Source organism: Cupressus sempervirens, chromosome 9 (assembly GCF_028749045.1).
Source record: "Cupressus sempervirens isolate cs-2001-9-10 chromosome 9, ASM2874904v1, whole genome shotgun sequence".
Taxonomy (NCBI): Eukaryota; Viridiplantae; Streptophyta; class Pinopsida; order Cupressales; family Cupressaceae; genus Cupressus; species Cupressus sempervirens.
Genome location: NC_143126.1, coordinates 554,647,412 through 554,670,625, shown reverse-complemented (window position 1 = coordinate 554,670,625; position 23,214 = coordinate 554,647,412).

Below are 23,214 nucleotides of genomic sequence, written 5' to 3'. Positions count from 1 at the left end.
CTTCTATCTATGTAGGGGAGAAGACCAAGATTGTTCTGGTTATGGCAGCGACTATAAAATTGAGTTGGGCATTTGTGTAGACATTTCTTGTGTATGGAATGATGAGAGGTAGTGATGGTAACAATGGATGGGAAACCCCACTACTAGTTTTGATGTATTCTACGGTAGCTTTAATTGATCCTTTCATGGCCTTAGAATGGATATTCTTCATATAATTTGAAAAAGTCATTTTTGGTACCACTTACTTTTCCTACATTATCCAAAAAGGTGAAGATCACATTTTCCATACATAGTTACGAGAGTACTTTCTAAAAGAATATTTGATTCATAGTCCATTTTAATGATGTAAGAGTGGACTTTCTTTTCTTATTAGATTAAACCCCCTTCCAATTTCATTTGTAGGAAGATATTTTGGGCTTTAGTTCCATATGCATTCATATCATATAGGATATTCCCTTGACTACAATACCAAGACTTAAAACCTTTTTCCTTCACCTTCCTACACTTCAATCAATTCCTCTAGAATCATTATTTCTAGTCCTAACTCCATATTCATTATCTTGCACAGATTGGCCTAGTTAGAGACCTACTAGGAATTATGCCTCATAATAAGGTATTTTGGAAATCTCTCCAAATGTTAAAAAGTTACACTTTTGGATACCTTTTTCCTAAACTCTCATATTCCAAACTTTTGCATTTAGTGTCTTCCTATTTAATAAAAAACCACAAAACCCTCATTAATAATGCCCTAGTAGGCCTAATTGCTTTCTTTACAAAGAAAACCCTACTCTCCTTGGTTATATACCCCTGCGATCAATGTTGACCACAAAAATTTATTTGATTCTTCCTAGTGTCTCTACTTATGTCTTCACAACAAAACCAACTACCCCTCTTGGCAAGAACACCTCCACTCCCTTACACCATCCCCTTTCACACTCTCCACGCCCCAAATGTTTCCAATGACTTAACTACTCCCAAACAATGTGATTTCAAACATTCATAAGGTTCCATTCACCTTAGTGGGCTCCAAACACCAACCTAACAAACTGACCTAATAAGGGCTCTTCCTTGTAGTGTTATCTTGAGGTTTAAAGAAAGAAATAAAAATCTTTCAAAACACCCACTGAAACTAAATGATGATTCAAATTCCAACTACTGAGCTCTACTAAAATTCCAAGTCTTAGGGTTTTAACTATTTATTAAGAAATTCAAACTACAGGCCCTAGTTTAGGCTAATAGGTCTAAAACACGTGCACTCAAATTTAAAACTCACAAAACCCTCAAAGAACGTAAAAAAATGAACTTAACTACACATTTACCTTATCAAGAGCTTTCAAACTTCCAACTTTTGGGCTCCTATCCATTGAGGAGATAACTAATCATTCAAAACCTTTCCTAAATGAGGGTTTCATTATTGTTTAAAGTAATTAACCTCCAATCTCATTAGAATTAGAATTGGCTACCATTGTTGTTATTGTCATTTTGGGATTCAATTTAGGACTCTTTGAAAGTATATGAATCTAAATGTAAAATCTTATCCTCTTCCATTTTACTTTACTCGTGGCACACCATGTGTATTGGTCATTCTGTGAATCAATAGTTGTAATCATCTAATTCTTGACATAACAATTTTAACTTCAATTATTCATTCTTATTCCTTTCTTTTTGATGTTTATATTGTCCAATAAATAGTTCATTTAAGTCATTTGGTATCTTATTTCCCAAGAATAGATGAAATAGATAGATTCTTTCAGACCATTTATTATGTCAATATTGTTCCAATTCTTAATGGTAAATCTTAGTTTTGGATATAAAGGAATGAGGATTTTAGGCATCGCAAGTGCCCTGGAAACCCTATGTGGTAAGACAATATAACATGTTAGGATTATATATGCAAAGAGCATAGATTAATTCTTCTTCCCAATGTATATATTTGCAAACCCAATCTTAAAGATCCTTGGACTGTCAAAATGTTGGAGAATAAATAGGAACACTTTCAATCTGGTTCATTCCTCAACATTTTGCATATATTTTCTACTTTCCAGTCCAAAGATTTGTGTAGTCCTTATTGAAGAACATGATGAATGCCTAGATCTCTAAATCCCACAATTGGTCTATCCTTTATGCCACCTGTGGGTTTTGACTAATGACATTGACATGGACTAGCTTGTCTGAAACTTATATGCATTTTAAAGAAAATTCCATATCCCTAACATATCACACAATCTTTCACTACATCAAGTAACAAATTTGAACTAGCAATAGTTGTTGCAATTTCAAGTTTTGGTATAGATTCTGAGGAAGCCCTTGCTATAACTATTGGACCTTTAATTGAGGTTCCAATTTTTCTTTTATTGGTACATCTAATACTTTCTTTTAGAAGATGCTGGTTTGGAGAAACTACTACCAAGTTTGAAAATATTTGACATTGGTTGTGATTGCAAGAGATGCTTCTAGGATTGGCATGTATACAACACTATTAGTGTTTTTTTTGTTAAACATATTTCATACTTGTTACTTAGACAGTGCATCTTGAGCCATGAGGCAAAAAATGGATGTCTTTAATAATTTAAATTTATTATTTTGACAACATTGTTGGTCTTGATTTGCTAAACTTGTTCTTATCATGTGTATTATCTATATTATTCATTATGTATTATCTTTTAAATGTGTTTGGGTCAAAATGTTTAGATTGACCTATTTGTAACATACTTTCATCTTGTGAACATTTTAGAGAATTGTTATTACAAAATACTAGTCTCTTTAATAGAAAATTTGCCAGATTAAGTCACAATTGATTCTTTTTCTATTTGGTATAAATAGAGAAACATTTTTTCCACTATTTGTTGAGAAGAAATACAACAACACTTGAAGGTTTGTATTCTATGATAAAGAAAGACGACAATTAAGAAACTAGATGAAGAAGTATCTTTTATGTCCAATGGCATGTATTTTGGCACTGCCTATTTGGTATGATGACCTAAATTTACAAATCAAAGATTGAAGATAGGCATTCAAAATGTTACACAACTTTAAAAATATTTGTAGTGATTCCACTACTTCAATACATGGGCATGCTCTTTTATTTATCTTTCAAAGCACATGATTATAAATGAATGATTGAAGTGGTCCATTAATCAAATAGGACTTCATGGTAGAGTCAAATGTTCAAAAAGGACCAAATCTATTGGCTAGATACACTTGCACCCTACCTTGGTGCAAGTGCTAGTTACATGAATTGAAATAACTATTTCACTAATTTATCATGACTCAAAACGTAAATACAATACTTTGACTTTTCAACATACCAATTTCAAAAAATGATGGCTTCATCCAATTCAACAACTTTAACCTTATTTTTTTCACTTCATCTTTCTACACTTCAATTGTGTTTATTGTCCATGAATAACTCATTGCCTCTACATTAAGAGACTCCAATTCTATAGTATTTGTGGTCTTGCATTGACCCATCACCATCTTCTTATCATCTTGAACCTCTTCTTGCATGGGGGTTATCTCTGCAACTTCATTCCTTTGACTATATTTTTTTTAATTCCAATATTCTAATGATGCATCCTTAATATAATTAGTCGATCAAGTGATGCATCTGCATATGCAATTTCATCACCTTGAAAAATTGTTTTTGATCTTACAAGTTGGGAACAACTGATTGTTTATTTTATTGTACCTAATCTGATGATAATTCTATAGGAATTTGTAATCAACCTAGCTAATCAACAACTAGATCAATTTAAGTAGGTTATGGCTTGGGCATGTGTTATTCCCATTTATCATATGGTTGCAATGTTGGAGGCAACATTTTTTATCTGTGCAGGATATGGACAAAGAGCAGTGGGGTTTATAAAAATGAAAATTTAATAATGTGAAGTCATCTTGAGGAACTTGTGCATGCTCCTGGTAAACATGTCATCAAAAATTTTCATCATGACCTTTTTTACTTCTACATGTTTTTGCATGGAGCATTCATACACCTAGAGCTCACACATGTCAACTTAAGAATGTATGTGAACCTACAATGCACTGCTATGTGGTGAAATATGTAGAAAATTATATAATCCTTCATCACACAAGGTCTTTTACTCAATGTGTTAATTCATTAAGTTAAGCACCCAAGTTTTCATTTCAAATCATGATTTATCTATTTTGGGCTAAAGAACTGGTACAACATCCTAGAATGTTCATCCTTAAACATTTATTTACAATAGAACATAAACACATAACATTCAATAACATGTGAAATAAGGTATTTGAACATGCCCCAACCAATTATGATTTAGTTTTGGATCATCTACCTAATTAGTTTACCATTTTGTTCCACTATGCCAAAAAGAGTATGAAAGGAAGATTATAATGCACCAATCATTTTTTTAAGCTCTTTTGACACAATCATTTTTAGAATTTTTGTCTCATTCTCCAACTAGTCAGTATGTGTTTTTAAAAATTATTCTTGGATCGTGAGTTAGGAAAAAGATAAATAACAAACTTGAAAAAGATGTACATAAATGCAATTAATTTTTAAACTTCTATCATGCCCAAAATACAAGGGCAAAACCACACGCAATAATTTAAAAAAGAAGAAGATAATTCCACTAAGCTGATATGATTGTTTCCATAAGTTTAAGTGGTAGGTACAATGTAGACAGAAAACAAGTTCCTAAATCAACACCTTGACATACCATTTAGGTTTATAATCATAAGTAGGAATAAATGGTTAAATTTAAACTTTCATTGTTTAATTGACTAATTAATTTAAACAATCCAAATTAAATTAATTAAAGGATTTAGCTCATTATTACTTTTAATTGCCCTTAGAATATTACACCATAGAACAATAGTATCTAAGCCTAGTAGTAACATAATTTACAATTAATTTAAATCCTATTAACATTAATCAATAAAATATCTTTCAAGCAAAAATATCAATTAACAATACAATTCATTGATTCAAATGACCATTTAAGAATATATTTCTAATTATTCAGAACGTTGGATAGAATGAACTTGCTAATTAAAATAATGTCTATCATACAATTAAACAAACTTAATTAAATCTCTATTCTAATAACAATTAACAATATTTAAATTCAAATATACTAACATCTAATTGTAACACAATACTAACTGTAGACACCTAAAAATCTTTAGAAAATAAAGCATTTTTATTTTCTAAAAAATTTCTGGTGACATCATCATTTATTAATTAATTAATTATTTAATTAATTAATTTATTTTTATGCCATTAAATCCCTTTATCTTAATTAAAAATATTTAATTAAGGAATCCCTCCCAAAAATGTTTAAATCTTATTTAAACATTATTTCCTTATTTATTAATTATTTAATTAATAAATTGACCAAAAAACCCAAAATAAATAAAAAATTTAGTTTTTGCTCAAAACTTGGCCAATTTCCTTAAGACCACTAACCTCTTCCAAAATCTTCTAATCCTTCTTTAATTTTGATTAAAGGCTAATCCCATCATTTCCTACCCCTAATCCCAACTCAAAATATTTAATTAAGATTAAATATTAATCCTCATGTTTATTAAAAAAGTTTTAATAAATATCTCCTCAACCCAAACCCTTGAAATAAATAAAACTTTATTTATTTCTTAAAAATCTAATTTATCCTCATCCTAAGAAGTTCTAGACTCTTCTAGAAAGTCTTCATCCTCATCCTAGGAAATTCTAGATTATTCTAGAAAGTCTTTATCCTCATCCAAAGTCTAGACTCTTCTAGAAGATGTCTTTAAACCTAATCCTAATCCCCTCCTAACCTTGTCACATTCTCTAAACATGGGTTAAGACTTACTAACCCAAGCCAAAGTTAACAAATATCTCCTCCTTCACCCACTCTCATTAAATGCCATCCACTTGCCTATCCCTAAGCTAATCCTAAACCATCCTAATCCATCCTCTAATCATTTGCACAATCCTAAGCAAGCTTAAAACCCTCCTAATCAAGCCCAAGTCGAAATTTCTCTCATCTCCCTCAAAACATCTCAACCATAAAACTTTATGAAGCCCACTAGGCCACAAATGACTCTTCCAAGCCCTTTTATTGCTCTTACAAGCCATTATGAGGGTCTTTATGAATATTTTTATCCATTGAGCCTCCTTTGTTGACTCATCCTTCCCCTTTCCTCCATCCTCTCACCCTATGACATGTGTCACTTCCTGATTGGCTGTAAAGAAGCACAATCCATGTGCTCTCCTCTCATGCAATCTGAGCCCTCCATGAGCTTTTTCCCATCCTTGCATCTTAGCCCTCAATCCCTCAAGCCTCTTGCCTATAAATTGGATCCTTCCCCTTTGCAAAATAACACAATCCATGAAGTAAAGTCATAATGCCATTTTGAGAAGCCATTTTACATCAAAACCATACACTCACACCCAAATTCCAACTCCATTTGAAGCCCTTTTTGAAGCATAAGTTTGAGCATACATCCTATCTATTTAGACAAAGCCACTCAACAAGAGAGCTTCTCATTGAGAGAGTCAATTAATGGTTCCTATTCTCAATTGAGAGTTCATCTTAGTCTATCTTGAAGTTTATAAATTTTGTTTAGTTTGTAGAAGCTTTATTTAAATTTGGTGTCTATTAGCATACTAACATTGCTCATATACATTTTGGCACGCCCGGTGGGACCCCGCATGGGTCATCTTCATTAGCTTTTTTAGTCAAGTTTTGTATGTCATTTGCTAATTTTGGCTAATTTTGCTTGTTTTTGTGATTGGTAGGATTGTATAAATTGGTTTTGTAGGTCCACATGAGCATGAAGAAGACAAAGGAACTCATAGTCTATCTCATAGTATTTGCAGATTTTTCAAGCTTATAGGTGGACAAAGCACTTGGAATTCTTCTTCCTCTTCTTGTCTATATTCTTCTTATTCCATCTACTTCTTCTTCTTCTTCTTGTGGAAGATCTTGGCCATTTTTTTTTAAGGAAGCAAAATCATACACACTTCTTTTTAGTGCTTAAAATGAACCCCCAAATCATACTTAAATCCATTAAAAAATTAAAAATTTGCAAAACAAAAAAAAATCTTTTAACAAGTGAAACTAAACCAATCCAATCATTTGCATCCTTGCAACATCAAGGTTTTAGATGCATTCATGCAAAGTTAGGAACACTTCATTTTTAGAAATTTAAAAAGAACTTCAAGTTTCCATTTCAAAAGGTTCAAAATCAACACTAAGTGCACACTAAAATCTAAATCAAACTCAAAGCATCAATCAAGGATAAAATGAACCTCGTTTGCAAATATTTTAAAGTTCTTTTAAAAATCTCATGAAAACTAAGAGTCCTAAATGGTTGCCAAAAATTGTCCTAAAAGCTTTGTTATTTGTTCCAAACAAATGTCTTGTTGCAAAATCTTGCATCAAAACAATCTAGGAATATCATTTTTGGGCTTAAAATATGCAAACTAGAACACAAAATATTGAATGAAAATCAAAGTCCAAAGAGTCATTTTCACTTTTGAGTCCAAAACAATCTTGAATGATCTAAGGTTAAAACAAAGCACTTCAAATTTCTTAAAACAACACACAAAATCTCAATCTTTAATGCTCAAAGGAAAAAACTTGAATGTTTAATCACTTGTCTTTGAATGCATGTTGCTAAAATCACTCTTGAGTGCTATGGATTAAAATCAAGTTTGTTTTTTTATGAATGCATGATCAAAACAACAAATCCAATCTTGAATTCCATAGATCAAATAATCATCTTTTGGGGCATAAAAAGAAACCACATTTTTGAAATCTTCTAAGTTATAAAAACTAATAAAGACGCTTTGAATAAGTTTGTAGTTGGACTCACCCTCTTTAATCACCCATCAATTTAACCATTGGTTGCAATCTCAACGCCATCTATGGGGATGGGTCTACCTAAGAGGGTGTTAAGTGCTCCATGCAAATCAAACTCCACTCACTTGGGTTTTTAGTGGTTTTTCTAAGTTAGAAAATTCTTTGAATGCACATTAGTCTCGCTAACACTTCATTTGGGCATAAAAATTGAACAACTCTTGATGTGGAGGGCCTCCGGGCGCGCGCTTGACAAATCGAGTTTCACATATCTTTGTTTTGGGCTTAAAAAAAACTCACACTCAATCTTGAATGCCTAACAATCAATGAACATTGCATGGTTTTGACACATTTTCAATAACGCTCACATTTCTTATGTTGACGATCTCTCGACTTCCATTATGCTAACGATGCAGTCAAATTGGAATGAACATTGTATGCCATAATCACAAGTGTCTTCGATCATAGCTTACAAAATCTAAATCATCAATTGGAATGAACACGTGTCTTTTAAAGCCCAAGATCATGTATGTGGTCTTGTTTTACACTTTTTAGGAGGCCTTCTTGGGGATTTCATCATCCCTTGGGACGACCTCAACTCCAGCGTTCCGACGGAGTATAAAAATTGGGAGGTGAATCCAAAGACACCTCTTTTGGAATCAAAATTTTGTCACTCGGGCTAAGCCTCAAGAAACATTATACCCTTGAGAAGTGAAAGAGGAGAAGTGGGTTACCTCTCCTCTCGGCTATGTGACATCTCTTTGGTTTCATCTACATATTTGGGCCTCACGTACCTTGCGTATATCGAGGACTCCCTAGCTATAACAAATTTCATCCTTGTAGAAAGCTTCCTAGGATGTTGGTGTGTTTGATGTGCTTGCTCCAAAATTTTGTCTGCTTTTTTGTTCATAGCTTTTGAATGAATGTTTTCCAACTTTGGTCAAAATCCCAAAAAAGAAGAAATCTCCCAACTCAAGGCATACTTAGCGTAGTCACTACCTCATCAGAAAATCATCCAAGCTCCCCCGCTGCAATCGAATCTATCTAGTTCCTTGCTTTATAAAAATCCCAAATTCAAAGTCTCTCCAAATCATCCCCCCTAGCCAGCTAGCAACCCAATACAAAATCACACCCGAGCCTCTAGAGAGTTGTTGTCATTCTGCTAGAATTTGCTATCCGATCAATCCAACCAATCCACCAGCCTCACCAAGGTTATCCCTTTGACAAAGCTTTGTCTAGGGTAATCTAGCTTTGTCATTTGTTATCCCTCATCACCTTGAGCTAAAATATGAATTAATATACTAGGAGGAACCACAAGTGGATCTGCTCTAGAAAGAGCTGAAACAAGCACCCGACTATCTGCAACAGACCCTTCCCAACCAGCAAGAACATATTGAAACTTATAGTCAAATGAAAAAACACCTAAAACATTCTGCGACAAGTTGCCTTTTCTATTGCAATATTTTTCTTGGTTTTCCACTTTAACGGTAACTGGCACATGGGTTCCATTAAGTGCACCAATACAATCTTGTAAAAATAAATAGCATTATCAAATACATATTAATATTATTGATTTTATAGCAAAGAAATACATGTCATTACGATGTTTACCTTGAAGAAAGGATCAAAATGGTCCTTCCCAGCGATTGCCAGAGGAGTGGTTGGAGCAGGTGCTAACAGATACTCTTTATGTAATGCTAAGATAGCCTTCAAGACCTTGTGGAAGTTTTGACTCATTGTCTCTCCCGAGTGACCAAAGTTATGGCCAATCTTACGATTCCTTAAATTGTGGCCAAGTGTATGCAAGAACATCACAAGTTGTTCTTCTAATGTTATGTTTATTGTATTTTGAATGCTCCCTTTTACTCTTAGAATTTCAACCAAGCGAAAGAAGGCTACTTTAGACATGCATATTTGGTCATGGCAATTTGTGTGATTAGAATGGATAATATGCTAATAAAAAGGACATGCAGCTCTTCTTCGCTTACACCCTTTTCTTCTACCTTCTTCGTAAGATGCCACTATGTACATAGCAAGGGTTGCAAGCAAAACAACAAGCAAGTGCATGACCTTCAACCTCCTAACAATGGCTCCTTGAACTTGAACATCATCTTCAACATCATCATTAGGATCCATAAAAAACCTAGAACCACAATATGGACTACATATTTTAGAAAATCTTATGTCATGCCCATAGGATCATTAGTCTATCCTTAAGTTGACACAATCTCCACCAATCCTGCACATAGGAAAGCAAAACTCTTACCTTTTAATAGCATGCCCTTGAAGTCTTCCATCCACAAGAAAGCCAAAAATCTCCAGCCAATCCTCCTTAGGTCTATCATACAGCTTTGACTCTCCCTAAGAAATATTTCATCAGCCAATCCAAAATCTGAGCTTAATCCAAATCTGACCATGGCCTTCCGTGTTCATCCATATGCAAGACCCCATCCCCATCAAAATCATCGTCAAAGCATGAAGTATCAATCCTATCATGATGTGTTTGGTCGTATTGTCCTTGCTCCTGCCACCTCCTATTCCAATGATGATGAAAATCTTGTTGACTATGAAGGGTATCTTGAGAGCCTTAGAAACACTCCACCAACCATCCCCCAAAATCCAAGAGTTATTCTAAACTATGTAGTCATGCCATCTGATATCTCAGCTTCTCCTCCATCACCCAATCAACCAAGCTTCCAATCTTCCACCCCCATTACATTAGCTATTCCTGTCAATCCACCTCCACCTTTGACACACGAGTCTCCAAGGAATCTCCTAGATGAAATACAAGAAAAGCTGCCTCCAGTAGTCGATAAGCCATGTCATCTAATCCAACCATGTGAAGTAGTCAGTAATGAAGCTTCCCCATCTATAATATTACCTCCATCTCCCATAGCTATCATCCCCATACCATTCATCAAATTGCTTAAAATCCTTCCACTTTTCGCAAGCATCAAAATCCCACTACCTATCAAATCCCTCCAAATCCTATCCACATCACCTCTAAGCATTTCCCAAATCTCCCGTAATGACCCTTATGCATCCATCTTCTACTCACCCATCTCCACTACTGAATATCCCATCTATCCATCCACTGCCTTTGAAGAGTCCATCCCTTCACCTCCTATCACACCATCCACTCCAAACCAATCCTATCAAGATCCTGCCCAAAAGATGTTGACATCCCCCAAAGCATAAATGAAGATATCATCGTACCATCTCTTCCATCCATAGTGCAGTCACAATACCCTCCATCTCCAAAACCTCAAGCCATACCTCCTCTACTGTAGGATATCTTTTCATCCCATCAGCTAAATCAAGATCCTATCCTACCATCTCCTCCACTCCATGCTTCCATCTTACCACCTATCCAAGCTATTTCACCATCTATAATATACTCTCTTGGTTCACTTACATTCATCCATAGTGGCCTCCTCTCAGCAGAAAAGTTAAGAATAGTATCTCCCTATTGCAGTACATCTGATAAAGTACTTCCACCATTTTCTGCAAGAAAAAAGTATCCTCAGCTGGTTCAAATGCTCAATCGATGGTATTATCAAGGTCAAGGTTTAGGACCACAAGAGAAAGGAATCAAAAAGCCTATTATTGTACAAAAAAATCTAAGATTTCATGGTCTTGGATATGTATCCAAAGGCTCACCATCTAAAGGTGTTGGTACACCACACCCCCAAACCAAGCCTATCTCCAAACCCCCCATGCCAGCCTCCCATCACTCCTTCAATAAATCTTATGTCATCCACCCTCCACCATCTTTGCAAACCAAAAAAACCTACCATATCCCCCCTTCATCCGCTAAATCCATTTTGGGTCCCTATGTCCCAAAATCTACCATCCTCCATCCTCCTATTAGCCATTATTCAAATCCTATTCCCTCCATTCCTATGCAAGATCAGAAAAGGCACATATCAAGGCACATCATCCATCATCATCCCCCTACACACTCTCCCATGTCCTCTCCATCTCACAAAGCTTCTCCTAACCATCTTCCCAAAGCTTACCACATCAATGTAAATGCCAACTTCAAAATGCATAAAGCTAAAAATCCACATCCTAGGCAATCATATGTCTATTCTAAAAGACATACTCCAAAAAGAAAAAATCCAATCAAAGAATGCAAAATAATGCAAACACCTATGAAAAGAAAAATCAAAACCATGTGGATCCCAAAGAAAAAAGTTGAAACCCAATGCATAAAGGCATCCACCATTGCTAATCCCCCATCTAGTGAGTCATGTCCCCCATCTCCTAACTCCATCTTGGGTGCCTACATCCCCAAGCATGCTTCCACAAATCCTCCATCACACCCGCATCTACCATCTATCCCCCACATGCTCTTTTCACACTTGTTCCAATAGGTACCAATGTTGCTCTTGCAAGCATCCCCATCTCATGCTCCTTTCCAACCTTTTCATCCCTCCATCTCCTACCATCAATCCCATCTAATCCAATCTATTGCATAAATCACACATCCAGTGTACCAACAGCTAGCAACAAAATTGAACATTCCAACAACCAGTGAAAAATCCCAAAAAAAAACCAAAATAGCTTAAGAAAGCCAAAATCATTGCAGCTAAGTCCAAAGTCAAAAAGTCAAAAAAAATAAAGAAAAATAAAGCGTCCACTAGTGAAAAATTTGCAATTCAAGCGCCTTGGACAAGTACCATGATGAAAACTTGGCAAATAAGCATCATGCGTAATCCCGCCATCCCCAGCTTAGCCTATCACCCTCATGCTTTTGGTCATCTCTTGACATCCAACTCCATCTTCCAATCTATCCACCTATCCTCCACCCTCCATCTTCTATCTCACACCATCCACTTATCTCCTACAGCTTCAGCCAACCATCCCAGCTATCATCCATCTCCCTAGCCCCTTCAACTTTTTCCATCCTAGCTTCAATCCTATCACATCCATCATAAGACCTCCTTTCGCATGTTATCTTCTGATTGGGGGTACTATATTCCTTGGAGATCTTGTCTTGTCCATCCTCCCTTATCATTGGTATCTAGCTCTAGGCTATCCTCATGCAAACCCAATGTCATCTCTTTATATCCATCATAATCCTAGCTATCTACCATCCTATCCAACCATCTCATCCTGCTCCTCTAGCTATCCTTGGTCACAAAATCTCTCATCATCATTGGATGCATCCTGCCAAATCCATATCTTTCACTATCACCCCACCCTTAGCTTTTGCATCTTGCACAACATCGAACCATCCCACTATCCTATCATCCTGAGCTTTTTCCTGCTTGTAACTGTCTTGGTCAGCTTTAGCTTGTAAATATCTTGGTCCGTCAGCTTGTACATCCTCTTTAGCTTAGTACCATTCTATCTATCCAGCTTTTGTGTCAGTTCCTCCTTGATCAACATCTTGCACACATCGTACATCTTGGTTAGCTATTCCAATGCATCCTTTAGCTAGATTTCCTGTCACCAAAGTGTTATCTTTCTTAGTTCAGCTTGCCAGACGCATCACTCATCCAAATAAAAGCTTAGGTTCTCTCCAATAGGTCCTTGCAGGATATAGCTTTCCTTATGTCTGATCTTGGTCCGTTAGTACCTCGTCCTACCCATCTCATTGGCAAAAGGTTCTCTTTTGGATTTTCTCTTTCTTTTGATTTGGACTCTTCCTTGTGCGGTCTTGAAATATCTTTTCCAAAAAATCTCCTTGTTCCCTCCTCAAGGTTGCCACGATCTTCCATATCATGGTATACTGTGAATGAGGCAATCAGAGCATAAGGTCTTGATCATGTCTTTTTCTTGTTTTCTTTTCTGCTTGTGGGTTACCCAGTGTCATTTCCACACTGCTTCCTCTGGGATTCATGTGTGATATTGGGGCAATCCTTGTGTGTTTGTTTTGAGTCAATCTGTCAGTCCTCTAGATGGTTGGTGACATGGCCTTGATGTTCTTGGTAACCTTGGCAATTAACCAAAAGTCCTATAGCAAATCTAGTGCTCAACTACATGGTGGTACTTCTCTTTGAAGTATCCCCCCGCTCAAAAAGCTTCAATGGTTTTCCTTCATCTCCATTATCCCCCATCCATATCCAACATCCATCTCTCCTACCCCAGCTTATGCATCAGTATCTCTTTGAATCACTCCTCACCTTTAGCTTTAGGGATCCACAATCCTAGTCCTAGGGATCTCCGAAACCCATCTTCCGCCAATCTGACTCTTTGAAATCCTATTACATCAGCTTTATAATCCCCTCGTCCATCTCCCTATCCTGGATTCCTTTTTATAGCACTCTGCTCCTTCATCCTCCACCTTCCCTAAAGTCTTAAGGTTGCTTCCTCTTATGCATCTGATTCTCCTTTATCATTCTCCCATAGTGAGATTTTGAGCTAATTCAGCCCCTTCTCTTTGCCAATCTGAGTTTCCTTGCTCATCCGAGATTCTTGTACTTTTCAAGAAGACATCGAGCCTCGCTTTCTCTCCCCGCCGCCTTCTTGAGGGGGCATCTCACAGTCCATTCTCTCCTCTTCTGCTCTAGCCTTGGGCATCTTATTTTCTTATCTTTGATGCCATGCTACTTGCGGAATCACATCAAAGAGGGGCAAAATGTAGACACCTAAAAACCTTTAGAAAATAAAGTATTTTTATTTTCTGAAAAATTCCTGATGACATCATCATTTATTAATTAATTAATTATTTAATTTATTTATTTATTTTTATGCCATTAAATCCCTTTATCTTAATTAAAAATATTTAATTAAGGAATCCCTCCCAAAAATGTTTAAATCTTATTTAAACATTATTTCCTTATTAATTATTTAATTAATAAATTGACCAAAAAACCCAAAATAAATAAAAAATTTATTTTTTGCCCAAAACTTGGCCAATTTCCTTAAGACCACAAACCTCTTCCAAAATCTTATAATCCTTCCTTAATTTTGATTAAAGGCTAATCCCATCATTTCCTACCCCTAATCCCAACTCAAAATATTTAATTAAGATTAAATATTAATCCTCATGTTTATTAAAAAGTTTTAATAAATATCTCCTCAACCCAAACCCTTGAAATAAATAAAACTTTATTTATTTCTTAAAAATCTAATTTATCCTCATCCTAAGAAGTTCTAGACTCTTCTAGAAAGTCTTCGTCCTCATCCTAGAAAATTCTAGACTATTCTAGAAAGTCTTTATCCTCATCCAAAGTCTAGACTCTTCTAGAAGATTTCTTTAAACCTAATCCTAATCCCCTCCTAACCTTGTCACATTCTCTAAACATGGGTTAAGACTTACTAACCCAAGCCAAAGTTAACAAATATCTCCTCCTTCACCCACCCTCATTAAATGTCATCCACTTGCCTATCCCTAAGCTAATCCTAAACCATCCTAATCCATCCTCTAATCATTTCCACAATCCTAAGCAAGCTTAAAACCCTCCTAATCAATCCCAAGTCGAAATTGCTCTCATCTCCCTCAAAATATCTCAACCATAAAACTTTATGAAGCCGACTAGGCCATAAATGACTCTTCCAAGCCCTTTTATTGCTCTTACAAGCCATTATGAGGGTCTTTATGAAGATTTGTATCCATTGAGCCTCCTTTGTTGACTCATCCTTCCCCTTTCCTCCATCCTCTCACCCTATGACATGTGTCACTCTCTGATTGGCTGTAAGGAAGCACAATCCATGTGCTCTCCTCTCATGCAATCTGAGCCCTCCATGAGCTTTTTCCCATCCTTGCATCTTAGCCCTCAATCCCTCAAGCCTGTTGCCTATAAATTTGATCCTTCCCCTTTGCAAAATAACACAGTCCATGAAGTAAAGTCATAATGCCATTTTACATCAAAACTATAGACTCACACCCAAATTCCAATTGCATTTGAAGCCCTTTTTGAAACATAAGTTTGAGCATACATCCTATCTATTTAGACAAAGCCACTCAACAAGAGAGCTTCTCATTGAGAGAGTCCATTAATGGCTCATATTCTCAATTGAGAGTTCATCTTAGTCTATTTTGAAGTTTATGAATTTTGTTTAGTTTGTAGAAGCTTTATTTAAATTTGGTTTCTATTAGCATACTAACATTGCTCATATACACTAACTACCTATATCTAATACTAAAATAAATTCTAACAATAAAAAAAAAAAATTTAATGACTAAAGTTTAAAACATATCAATTTTATTACAAATAAAAATAAATTAAAACTAATTAATATCTAAAAACTACAACTAATATTTAAAACACATATATTAATAACTAACTACATTCAACTATCAATTAAATAAAAATATAATATCAACATATACTAACAAACTTTATAAATTACTAATTCTATTTAAAACTTAAACTAACTTAAATTATTAAAACTATGAACTACCCTAACTCAACCACATTACCTAACCCCAAAACTTTAATAATCCTTATCCCTAGCCACCCACATTCTTCTCCCACCCATGTGGGCACCAAACTATCCCAAGCATGGAGCATATTCCCAAGCACAAGTTTAAAGGAAGATGGTGGAGTACATGGCCCAAGGAGTAATAAGAACAAACTTTTTAAACAACCTACATAAAGTTAAAACTTGCCCCCATGCCCCTCCACCCCCCCCCAATTTCCATTTGCCAACACTTTGACGGTTTGGTCATGCGCACGTGGTCTCAAGGCCCCATAATTATTCCCCTCACGCTGTCCTAGGTTAAAAAGAAATGCAACATAAAGGCTTCCAAGGGAAGAGGTTGTGTAGACCAAGGTGGAGCTAGTAAGGTAAGGAGAGATAAAGTTTGGGAACTTTAAAACAAGCTTGGCATATCAAATTTTCCCTCACTTTGATTTCATTTGTTGATTTGATTTCATGTCAGGCTTAGCATAGGGCCATGTGCAAGTACCTTACTCCAGTAAATTTGCCTAGGACGGAGGGGTTAGTTATTGCATAAAGTTTATTTGGTAAGACTTAGGTTGGCTTAGGATATTAGAAAATTAGATATTTATATATAGATTTATATTTATTATTAATATTCTTTTTTTATTGAATTAAAGAATATAACAAAATATCAAAAATAGGAATATTTAGAGGAATCTTCAAGTTATTCTCTATTGTAAGAAGACAACTAATTTGTTCCCCATACAAAATCCAATGAGCTTTTTGCTCTATGATGCAAATTTTTTTGCTAAGTGTGGAAATTTTCAAACTTGTATAATTTTCCAAGAGGAATATTTTTTTGTGTCCTATATATATATAAAGAGTTAATTTGAAAACAATCATTTTATCATAGCACGGGGACTATTTATTATTATTATTATTATTATTTTATAGGTTTATAACATAAGTTTAATGTAAACCCATAAAATTCAAATAGCTCTCTCTTTCTTTTTTAACTTCCTCATAATTATGAGAAATTACAAAATGAAACTGAAATTCCAACCTTGACATAAATTTTTCCTTAACATAATTGAACTCAAAATTGCATGAATTGTGTGCCACCATTTAATCTATTTTTCAATACACACACACACACACATAAACTAAAATTCTATAAGACTCAAATGCAAGACTAATACTCAATCTCTTTTTCTATTAAACCAATTGATTCAAAGGCTCTGCTAGGAAATAACCAGTAAGAAAACTCGACATCATTGCCACTTCAACAATAAGCTTAAGAGTAACATTTTTATATAGGATATTAGCCCAAGGGAAAACTCCCAACATAATTGAAATTGAATACTATTATGAATTTCCTTCCTAGCCCTTAACAAGGGACCCATTACAAATTCTACAATACATCACAGTGATCAAGGAGAGAACAAAAAACTAACCCAGAGACAACCAATCATAACATGAAGAAAAAATCAGACATTCATTCCCATCCTAGGTTTACACAACAGGTTTGACATTGAACCAGACTACGGAGAAGGTAGATTTTTTCCAATAGGAGACATCAAACTTAACATGAAAATAGGTGCCCTTTTGGGGCTAAAAACTCAAGAACTTCCATTCTTCCATTTCTTCATTTCCAAAACTCATACACATGGTTTGAGCTGACGAGTAGGGCCCCATAACACCCTATCCTCTCCCCCTCTTCTCGTCTTGAGAAGAGACTCTACACTATCAGAGTCCAACTAAAGATCTTCCCCCATACATGGCTTCTTCTACCCTATCTGAGGGTGGGTAATGCCAATACACCCATATAATCCCTTCAAAATTTAAGAAAAAAAATACAAAGGAAAAACATTAAAGAAAATCTATTTCAATCCCTCCCAACATTCTCAACACACACATGAACATACATAAGCAACAATACTAAAACATGAACAAAATGAGGTGAAGTATTCCTACCTTCAAATTTGGGTTATGAAAATTGAACAAGTTTGAGACAAGCATTCCCTTCCCTCTCCTTCTCCTTCAATCCTTATTTTCACTCTCAAACTAAAGGTTGGGTGAACAACCAAAACCCTCTCAAAATTGCTTCTAAATAAGATCCTAAACTCAACCACCCCAAAATGCAATAACTCCCCCACTTGCCTAAAGTTCTAGAGGCTTCTAACTCAAGTAGACATAAGGTTGACCTCAAGGTGGAGTTAAAGTCATCCAACCCATGATGAAATCATTTAGTTTTCGTAATAAAGTAAAAATGGGGTTTTTGAGTGACCATAAAAGTCAACAAAAGGGGCTAGGGGGTTGAAAAATGCCCCCAACCCATACCCATACCCCTTGGGTACTTAGATTTCATGATTTTAGGCCTTTAGGATTCATTAGGGGCCTATCAAAAGCTAGAAATTTTTAGGACTTTCTAACAACCTTCAAAAATGTAGATTACTCACTAATCTTGATTAGGGTAATTAACCTTGATTACTAACTGATTAGTAAAAAGGTCACTAACCTAGTCTGACTTAGATCTTTAGGTTACTCAATTAACCCGAACTATCATACTGGAATGCATATACAATTCACAAGTGTCAAGCGACACTAAAAAATTACTATTACAAAACATTAACATTTTTTGATTACAGAATGATACATTCATTCAACTCACAATACCAATAAAATATGAACAACGAGGTTTGCATCTTTCATCAAATTTAACCCTAGTTTCCACAAATGGTACATAGGGTTTAGTTTCATTCCTCTATTAGATTTTCTGGCTAAAATATCATGCACACTCATTGCACACATCAGTAGCTCAAGAAAATCACATGCATCTATGTATATAATGTATCAGGGAAATCACATAAATTAAAATATCCATCTTTGAAATAATCAGTTGTTTATCTCATTCTACTCATATTCTCAATCATTAGAATTGAATAATGAAAGTGTTAATTTTGCATTCACTTACTTCATTAGTATACATGTTCATAAAGAATTAAATGATGAAATCAAATATCTAAAAGTAAAACATCACAAAACATAAGATAACATAATGATGTTTAGTGTATCTAATGGTGTCTCAACATATCAAGTCATGAGTATCAAAATAATAATGTATCAACTATGCTACAATGGGTTGGGGCGAGGCCTCACATCCTCCCCCACTAGGCATGAACTTCCTCCTAGAGTTCATCAAAAGGATAATGTTATTGAGATCGCATCCATGCTACATCCTCCCATGAATCCATGACCTCATCATAATAATCCCACTGGACCCTAACCTGGTCTAGCTCTTGGCCTCAAAGAGCTAGGGTTTGTTAGGCAATAATACAGATAGGCTCTAGCACTAATTTCCCATCCAATTCTACTTGCAAAGAATCCCAATCTATAATATGAGACTCATCATAAATGTATCCTCTAAGTACTAAAATGTGAGACACATCATGGATGTGTGACAAGCTAGGTGGCAAAGCTAGACAATATGTAACTGGTCCTATCCTCTCTAGGATCTTGAATGGTCCAACGAACCAAGGTGCCAACTTAGAGCCCTTTCTAAATTGAATTAGACTCTTGTTTGGTTGCATCCTCAAGAAAGCTCTATCTCTAACCTAATACTCCCAATCTATCCTCTTTGCATTAGCATACTTCTTCTGCCTATACTATGCCTCTCTTAGGTGGTGTCTAATAATTGTCACTTGCTACTCCATCTCCTTTACTAATTGAGGACCAATAGATACTAGATCCTCAATCTTGTCCCAACTCAAGGGAATTTTGAATGGTCTTCCATACAAGGCCTCATAAGGTAGCATATCTATGGAGGAATGGTGTCCATTGTTATGGGAAAACTTGACAAGATATAAGTATTCCTCCCATTTGACTTGATGGTCCATCACATACATATGTAACATTTCCTCCAAAACCTAATTCACTCGCTTAGTCTGACCATCAGTTTGAGAATGGTACGTTGTATCAAAATTGAGCCTAGTGCCCAATGCTCCTTGCAACTCTCTCCCAAAAGATGAAGTGAACAGTGAGTCTCTATCAGAGATGATCTTATAGGGAATGCCATGAAGTTTTACAATGTCCCACAAAAACACCTAAGCTATGTCTCACACTGTGTATGTAGTATGCATAGGTGAGAAATGGGAAATCTTGGTCAACGTGTCAATTGTCACCAAAATGGCATCATGATGGCAAGATGACATGGGGAGACCAATAATAAAATCCATAGATATAGCATCCCACTTCTACTTTGAAATCTCATGAGGCTGAAGGAGCCCACTGGGATGATGGTGCTTTGTCTTCACCCTCTGACACTCAAGGCATCTTGCAAATATATTAGCAATCTGCACTCTCATGCCTAGCTAGTGATATAACTATCTTAGATCTACATATAACTTCTTAACATAGAGGTGTACTACATAACATACTTTGTGAGCCTCAAGTACAATGAGCTCATGCAAACCCCCAATGGAAGGTACATACATACACATACATACATCCTCTATGACACAAAAGTCCATCAGACTCCAAGGAATACTCTAAATACTTCCCTTCCAAGGGTGTTTGAGAGTGCACCATCTAACTAACTTCTACATAAAGCTCATCCCCCGACAAGTGTTGTAGGATCTGCTCTCTCAAGTTAGTGCAAGTAGTCATAGATGATAGCTCATGATGCCTTCTACTTAAGGCATCTGCAACCACATTCTCCTTTCCCTTGATGTAATGAACATCAAAATCATACTAAAAAAGGAACTCCATCCACTTTCTTTTCCTAGCATTAAGGTTCAGCTGAGTAAATATGTATTGCAAGCTCTAGTGGTTAGAATGAAACTTGAATTTATGACCTAGAAGGAAGTGTCACCACCTCACTAAAACATGAACCACTACTGCGAGCTCTCAGTCATGAGTAGGGTATTTGAGTTCATGAGTCTTCAACTTTCTAGAATCAAAGGAAATAGGTCATCCATCCTACATAAGGACTGCCCCTATACCATCCAAAGATGCATTAGTGCACACCACAAAATTTGTAGAAGGATGGTACTACAAGAATTGGTGCACTCATGAGGGCTTTCTTGAGCTCTTGAAAAGCTCTATCACACTTTTTTATCCACTCATACGTCTTCCCCTTCTTCTGAAGAGATGTGATTGGGTGTGCCAATCTAGAGAATCCTACAATGAACTGTCGATAGTATCTTGCTAGTCTCATAAAGCTCCTCACCTCAGTGACACTGGTGGGTGCTGGCCAATCCATGATGGCCCTAATCTTCAATGGGTCTACTAAGAAACCATCGCCTAATATGACATGACCCAAATAATGTATCTTAGGTCTATAGAATGCATACCATACAACTGATTCTCTCTCAACTTCTACAATACTTATCTCAAGTGCTCTTCATGCTCCTTCTCATCATGAGAATATATTAGAATTTCATCAAGGAAAAAAACCACAAACTTATCCAAAAAGGTATAGAATACTTCATTCATGAGGCTCATGAATACAACTGGAGCATTCGTGAGGCCAAATGGTATCACGGTGAACTTGTAGTGACCATACCTAGTACAGAATGTAGTCTTGGGGACATCACTATCCACAATCCTCAACTAATGATAACCTAACTTCATATCAATGTTTGAAAATACTTGGGCACCCTGTAACTAATTGAAGAGATCATCAATTCTTGAAAGAGGATATTGGTTCTTGATGGTTACTTTATTCAACTACTGATAATCAATACACAACCTTAATGATCTATCTTTCTTCTTTATGAAGATCACTAGTGCACCCCAAGGTGATACACTAGGTCAAATATGCCCCTTCTCTAAGAGTTCCTCCAACTGAGTCTTTAGTTCACTAAGCTCATGAGTAGTCATCCTATATGGTTCTCTCGATACTAGCTCAACTCCTGACACAAGATCAATATGAAAATCCACTATTCTAGGTGGAGGAATACCAAGGAACTCTGAAGGAAACACATCTACAAACTCCTATAGGATTGGAAAATAGTCGAGGGATGGCTCTCCCTTTGAATCTTCCTCTCTGTCACTAATGGTGATAGCGAACAACTAACATCCATTTTACATGCACCATCTAAGCTACATAGCAAACATCATACGAAGGGATATTGGTCTCTCTACACCGAAGATCAATCTAGAGATTCCAAACTCATCCACACATTCTACCCTCTATTGTTGACAATCCATCTTGGTGTTATGGGCATAAAGCCAATCCATGCCAAGAACAACATCAAAAGAACCTAGAGGGGTAATGCATAGATCAGACATCATAGACATCTTTTTAATCTAAATTGGGCAATTATGCACCATGGAACTAATTAACACTTTGGCTCCTTAGGCTAACTCTACTTCCCAACTGACATGTTGTCTAACTACTACTAGCCCATAATGCTCCACTACATATGGAGATATAAAAGAGTCAGTAGCTCTAGAATCAAATTTAACAACAACCATATGACCCTGTATTATACTTGTAGCCTTGATAACTATGGCCTAATGCTTAGCCTGGTAGTTGTCAACCACTATAAAAACTCTATTGGATCTTCCCATGTCACCAAGTGTCAGCTCTGAAAAAGCCCCTCTCTCACCACCAAATGACTATCCTTATGGACACTCTCTAGCTATGTGACCCATGCCACCACAAGTGTAGCATGGTCCTTGGTATAAGATCATACGCCGTGTGACCCAAACTGTTGTAGGCCTCTTGACCTACTAGATCCATTGTATCCACCCCTAGAAAACTACTAAGTCTTCACTAATTGTGATTATGGGGCCTATACCTTCTGATCCTATTTGGGACCCTATAACTGCCATTGCTTGGGCTTGGAGCCCTGATAACCTTGTGAGGGTTTCTAATATTGTTGCTACTATGGTTTTTGCTACTAAGATTATTGGCCCTTAGAGGACCCTACTATAAAGTTCTAATTCCCTTTCCAAGGGGTTTTTTGCTGGGTAAAGTTTTAGTTCTGAGATTGATCCCATGACTCTTGTCTACTCCAAGTATCCTCAGCAACTAGTGCTATCTCAACTA